Here is a 7,181-nt window from a genome sequence, read left to right as displayed (position 1 = left end):
TAATATTAAAGTCAAGCTGAAAAACTGTCAGCCACTCTAAGGTCCCAGGGCAAATCATCAACAAACTGGGACCACAGAACATAATCAGACCTGGGGCCTACAGGTCTGGGCTTGTTAAGGGTTTTTTTTCCTTACTTTCAGCTTCTATTAATACCCAGAAGCAACCTATCCTCTATTCACCTTGTAATGGACTGAGACTGTTCCTTCTTGTTTTCCTCATTCCTTCTATACATATATTAGAAAAACTGGTATGTCTCAACAGCAAAAAGCATAGTAGCTTTCTTATGGGCAAAATTTAATTTTGTATGTCGGAGTTAATAGAAAAGCTTTGACTTAACGATTCTCCTGAATCTATTACCATACTCCCTGGGAATTCAGACTGATTTGTTTTTCCCTCACTGATATTTTTAAGGTATACAGGCACTGAAAAATGTAGTGTTTGCAGTACATACTGTTAATCTGCTTTTAAATTTTCTACTGACAGCGAATGTTTCCTCAAAATAAGACCACATCCATATGCTCCCTGAAAAGAAGGCAGAATTAGAAAATTATTAATGTTGTTATTAACCAAATCCTTTGACTCCCTCACAAGAAACAATTTTAATTCCCCATATATTTGTTGACATGAAATTTCTCTGCTTTTCCCCAGCTTGCTTTTCATAGTGAATTTAATGGCACACCAAGGCTTGTAAAGCAAAGGCAGCCTACTGGAGAAAGGGCCATAAAGCTGTTATAACTTCATCACACTTCAATGGCATGCTATTTTTAATTTTAAACTTAATAGTTTCTTCTGCCTCATGGATATTTGTATCTCCAAGACTACAGTTACCTCTTCATCTCATAAACAACTGGAATAACAGCTGATCTTAGCTCTGCATATCCTGTTTTATTTTAAACATAGTTTAGTATCCATAAAATATGTCAGGTTAACAGCACTATGAATGGGAGTACTTTGATTGTTCCAAGATAGCAGTGTCATAGAGGGTGGTGACAAAGTCTTAGTTATGAAGTCAGAATTATAGAATATGCTGAGTTGGAAGGGACCCACAAGGATCATCATCCTGACACTGCACAGGACATCCCTAAGAATCACACCACGTGCCTGAGAGCATTGTCCAAATGCTTCTTGAACTCAGGCTTGGTGCTGTGACCACTGCTCTAGAGAGCCTGTTCCAGTGCTCAACCACCCTCCGGGTGAAGAACCTTTTCCTGATATCCAACCTAAACCTCCCCTGACACAACTTCAAGCATTTCCCTTGGGGGTTTTGTCACTGTTCACCCCAGAGAAGAGACCAGTGCCTGTGCCTCTTTTCCTCCTCCTAAGGGTGTTGAAGGTTGGAATGAGGTCTTCTTTCAGTCTCCTCCAGGCTGAACAAGCAAAGTGACCTCAGCTGCTCCTCATACAGCTTCCTCTGTAGACCCTTCACTGTCTTTGTAGCCCTCCTTTGGGCACTGACTAATAGCTTAAAATCTTTCTTTTATTCTGGCACCCAAAATTTCACTCAGTACTCAAGGTGAGGCTACACTAGGGCAGAGTAGAGTGGGACAATCACGTTCTTTGACCAGCTTTCTTCTCTGTGCTGCTCTGCCTGGACTATAAGTACAAGAATTGAAGTTTCTAAATCCCATTACTTGTCATGGTGAAAAATTATGTTCTGTACTCCCTTATATAAATTATCTAAGAAATAATGAAATCTTTTATTGCTCCTTCTTCTGAAATATTGTTCCACAACCTCAATGAGCGTCTAATAAGCTGGAGTATTTCTAGCCTGAATCTATCTCACTCCAGTTATCGGGGGTCTTGTGCCCGTTTAACATATGAAGACATTTTTCCTCATTCTGCAGTTTAGCTCAGAAAGCTATTGAGAGACAGCAGTCGTATTCTTTTTCAGGCTTTCTTTTATTCTTCTGAATAAACCAAACTCTTCAAGACACCTGTTAAAAGAGAGGCTCTCCAGTTCTCTTAATAAACTGAGTCATGTTCAAGCAGCATTAAGTCATGTTCATCAGTGAGAGGCATGCCTAGAACAAGTTGAGCCCCAAGTTTCTATGTTTCTGTCTGCTTTTTCAATCACAAAAGCACTCTTATTCTCTGACATTAGTATTAACAATGACTAGAGGGCACTTCTGATCCCATGTCTGTTAAGGCTTCAGCACTTCAACTGCTGTTTAAGTTTCCTTTTCATGCTAATAGTATCTTTAAAATACTGTTTGCCAGGAGCTGTCTTGATATTGTCATCCTAACAGTCTGCAAGATAATATACCTCTACTGACCTCCAGCCCTCCTAAAGAGGTCTTGTTTTGGCCAGTGCTCCATTGGTCACAGCTCATGGAGAACTTAGTGCCTTACTGAAGCCTCTGTATGCACGGTAATCAGCACTCCAGCAAGGCTAAAATTACCAAAGGCACAAAAACAAAATATCTGAGCTTGGTAGGGTTTAATCAGAAAACAAAAAAGGAATCACATGAAGGTTCAAATCATGGGTCATTTTGTAAAGATTAGAAAAACAATCTGAAATACAATTATTTAGCTATATCCCTAAATACAACTATCTATAGATACATAGATAAATCTCAGTATCTCAAAAATAGCAGGTAAATCTGAATTAGACATGAACTTGAATAGTTCATGTCTAGCACAGACTTCTCACTAGCATAATCTTTTCACTGCTTCATTGCACAGTTCAGACAGGGACAAATTTAAAAAACAAACAAACAAACAAACAAAAACCTAAAACTAAAAACCCAGGAACAGTAGAAACCAGGAAGACAATTTTCCTCTAGCAATTATAGCATGAACAGTGTTTCAAGCTCAGGTAAGACCATATTTGGTTATATCTGAAAATGATTTCAACCACTATTATTATCAGTCACTGTGCAGTGACAAGACCAATGTGTCAGCACCACGGATGGGAGAGCAGGACATTTTTTTTTCCAAGAGATGTACGTCAATGTCTCCAAGAGAGAAGAAAAGACAGAGTGAAATATTTCTCAGACTGGTTTTATTTGATATATTTCAGATGTTGATATACAGAAGGAATGAGTCAGTGTGCTTCATGAAACTATCACAAGAAAAACCTTTCACTCTTATCTCAGATAATGTTCAAATTGCAGCCAGACATCAATGAAATGGAAAATCACCACAAATGAAAAAGAATGGTTTGGAAGTGAAGATATGAAGGGAAAACTGTTAAAAATACAGAACCTAATTATGTCTAGTCTCTCTCTCTGCATCAGCTTATTGTCCATTAAAGTCAAACCTGGACAGAGACCACTGCTCAGGTTAGAAAAACTTCAGTGGAAGAATGAAACAGCTGGAGCCCAGAGGACCCTGGTTTGAGACATATTTACAGATAAATTTGAAGAGGATGTGACTGGAATAGATTGACAAGTTTTTATTTTCTCCAGAACTTTTGCACATTTTCTGTAGAAAATCTGACTTTATGCAAGATAGTTATGTGTAAATTACTTATATGCAACTACTAAATGAATAGTTATGAAACCAGAGTTTATAAAATACTGAGAATGAGTCTACATTTCTGTGATTAAAAGGCTATTTGTTTCTGTTAATTATCCAAAATGCACTCCTGTATTCAGATATAGCTATGCCTCCTGGCTAAGCTGAGAGTAAGAACATAACCTGATAGTCTGTAGGAAAGCTATAGAGATTGTGTACAGGTGCATAGCCTGGAAGAATGAGAACAAAGAGAGTTTGAAAGCACTAAGCAACCCAGTGCCTTGGGGGCTATGAGGGATTGTAACCATCCAGACCAGGATGCAAATGTAATATAATTTCTTTGTCTGTTAACTATAAAAAGTTTATTAGAAACCATCTTATTAGCAGGGTGAAATGTTTCTGTACTGTCTTGACTTGGTGACCACGTATTAACACTTTGCTGAAATGACCACAGGAGAGATGATTTCTATATAGGAGTTGGGGTTGTTCAGCCTGGAGAAGTGAAGTCTCCAGAGACACTCACAGCATCCTTCCAGTACCTGAAGGGAGCACACAAGAAAGATGGAGAGAAACCTTTTTCGAGGGCACGTTGTGACAGGACAAGTGAAGATGGCTTCAAACTGAAAGAGAGTAGGTTTAGAAGAATTTAGGAAGAATTTATTTACTGTGAGAGCGGTGAGGCACAGCAGCAAGTTGCACAGAGAAGTGGTGGATGCCCTATTCCTGGAACTGTTTAAGCCCAGGTTGGATGGGGCTTTGAGCAACCTGGTCTTGTGAAAGGTATCCCTGCCCACAACTGGGCAGGTCGTAACTAGAGGACTTTAAGGTCCTTTCCAACCCAGACCATTTTATGGTTCTATGATTCTGGTCTCTGAGACTACAGAACTGCTGACATGAGTGCACTGCTCTTTGTACACACATACACAGGGAGTTGACAAGAATAGGAGAGGTCATTCTGACATCTCACACTGTGAATAAAAGAGAATGGCCACTTTTCCTTCTTCATCTCCTTGAGGGGAATGTGAGCATTTTACAAAATCTGGCAGCAAGAAAATTTAGAAGCCATTATGTCCCTCTTTTCTGTCTCCAAAATGCTAGCAAGCATTTATTGAAACAAATAGCCTCTCCTTATTGTGAAATATCTCCCAAGGGAAAAAGGTTGGCTGAAGGCAGTGATCACAGCTACTATTTTGTTTTTTTGTTTTGTTTTAGTCTGTCAGCTGTCTGAGGCTTTCCGTCCAAAAAAAAAAAAAAAAAAAAAAAAAAAAGCCTAGCCCACAATACAGTTGCTTTCCAAAATAATTTCTTTATGTTCTAGATACATGGACCTAACATTTTCCATCACAGCCTAACTTCCAGTGTTTATTATTATTATTATATCACAACAGATGGAAAATAATAAAAAAGGCTTATTTTTTTCCCATATTAGTAAATGAGCACCCAGAAAGTCTCCACTAGACTTCTGCAGTATTTTTTTGAGGTATGAACTTATTATTCAGAAGTAAAAAAATTACTTCTGTGTTCCAAATTCCCACAGTCTCATCACTTCTCCAAATTATGTTTTTGCAGTTTTGCAATACAAAATGTAAACTTTTGTTTACATGGGAAATTTCCATGGGAAATTTCATGTTTCCATTCAAAAGATATCTATTCTCTACCGCATTTTTAAAGATCTTCTAATAAAATTCATTTGAGCCACTTCTCCTGGGAAAGCTATAGTAATCATATTTGGTTAACCTTAAACCTCATTGATTTAATTCCTAATAAATTAAAAAAAAAAATTACTGAAAAGAAACTAAGAATTTTAGGATAAACTATTATGAAATACATGATTTTTGCTATCCATTTGATAGAAGTTAATAAAAATATGTAGGCTTTGTATTATAAGTACTCTATTATTATCTGAGTATTATTATGCTGAGTAGAGTATTCACGACGATGTATTCCCTAAGGTATTAATTGCACGACTTTTTTGTTTTGTTTGTTTTATATAAAGCATTTAAACGTAAATTACAAATACTATCTTGCTCTATTTCAGTTTTTTTACTGGTAAACTGCAACCTACACAGTGAATATAATTATGATGATAATCACTGCTACACTTCTTTTTTTTTCTAAGGTACACTCTTCCTTGTTTCAGATTTCTGAAGACTAATTTTTACAGCGCTGCTCTTTACTTTTGTATATCAATGATATAGAATTATCTACTTCATATTATTTAAATTTTATTTGTATCTGTCACTTTTTTTTTGGTATAAAAAGGCTAAAAAACCATAAATAGGTTAAAAAAATGGAAATATTGATTTTCTTTTCCCAGGAGGTCTGTCAGGTCTACATTAAACTAGAAAATAGTTCAAGGAGTTCTGTCTCTCACTGGCATTTGATTTTCCACAAAACACTTTCCAAAAAAAACCAAGGAAGAGTTCTCTTAGCTATGTGCAGACCATTTTGTATTTAGCAAGCAGGAAGCACGCTGTCATTTGTTTCTGTCATATTATTCCATAGGATGACAAGAACAAATGCCAATGAAGCACTAAAGAAAATGCACTTAAGATGTGTACCTCAGCTTGCATCAAGGGGCACTGGGTTGTTTTTGTGAGCTGCAATAAAGCGGTGCCTGTGTACAACATAAACAAAAGAGGACTGCCAAAGTGATGTGCAAAACTGGAAAAAAGGCAAAGTTTGGCAGTTTCTGTATTCCCAGGGAGCCATCAGTAGTCACTATCAACTTGACTTTGCTTTCTTAATATTTACTTCCTTCTGCCTTAGTGAGACATTGAATCAACAAATGGATTTTTAAGGAAAAACTGTGAAGATAATGGAAATATCAATATAAAATCAATGCACCAACTTATTAGGTAAAAAAAATATATATTTATAGACTAGTCCTAAATCCACAGGACCAATGATACTGCCACTTACTAGGCCTTTATTCTTATTAAAGGAATCAATCCTCAGTCAATTGAAGAAATTACCTACGATTTCCTTTTTTTGTAAGGGCTTTTCCTTTTACAGATAGATAGCTTTAAACTCTCCTCAGGTTTCTTCCTCATTTACTGCATAAAGATGGCAAATACATTTTTTCGAAAGTCAAATTTACACATCTTACAGACTGCAATTGTAAAGTTGATTTTTGTGACAACCACAAAGGACTAAAATAAAACTTTCATTCTGTCAAATACAGACTTGATGTGCTTTCTTTTGCAAATTGCAATTCATGGAATCAATTAAAATATGAATAAGAATGGCACACTGAAATTGGTTTGCATTCTGAGCAGGAAAGCTTGAGGGAATACAGGAATGCTGTAGTAGTTCTGTTGGGAAGCAAACTCTAACATGTAAAAAATATGTCATTTCCCATGTGATTAACAGAAGCCCTGCTCCAAAAACGCATATATACCCTGTCACCTTGTCTTAGATTTAAAACTTGTTCTCTGTACAAACAAATATTCCTCCCCAAAATTGCTCTGTCTAAGCAGTATTGTTAACAGTACTGACCTTAACAGACACATCTCCCTGAACAGAATACATCTCAAAGTTTCCCAGATGTTGCAGGCAGTGAAGCTGTACAAAGAGGCAGTGATATGGGCAAGTCATTTTGTAACCCACGAAGAAAATCACACCCCTGAAATCTGATTATGATTCTACTGGTAGCACAGTTGGGATTTCCTTAGAGGTGAGGGGAAGTGGCAGGAGAGTATATGGGAGCTGTTAGACACTGCCT

Source organism: Empidonax traillii, unplaced genomic scaffold (assembly GCF_003031625.1).
Source record: "Empidonax traillii isolate 1590-97213 ecotype Southwest subspecies unplaced genomic scaffold, ASM303162v1 scaffold252:size1141739, whole genome shotgun sequence".
Taxonomy (NCBI): Eukaryota; Metazoa; Chordata; class Aves; order Passeriformes; family Tyrannidae; genus Empidonax; species Empidonax traillii.
The sequence above is the reverse complement of the archived record's forward strand: the minus strand, read 5'-3'. Positions refer to the sequence as shown.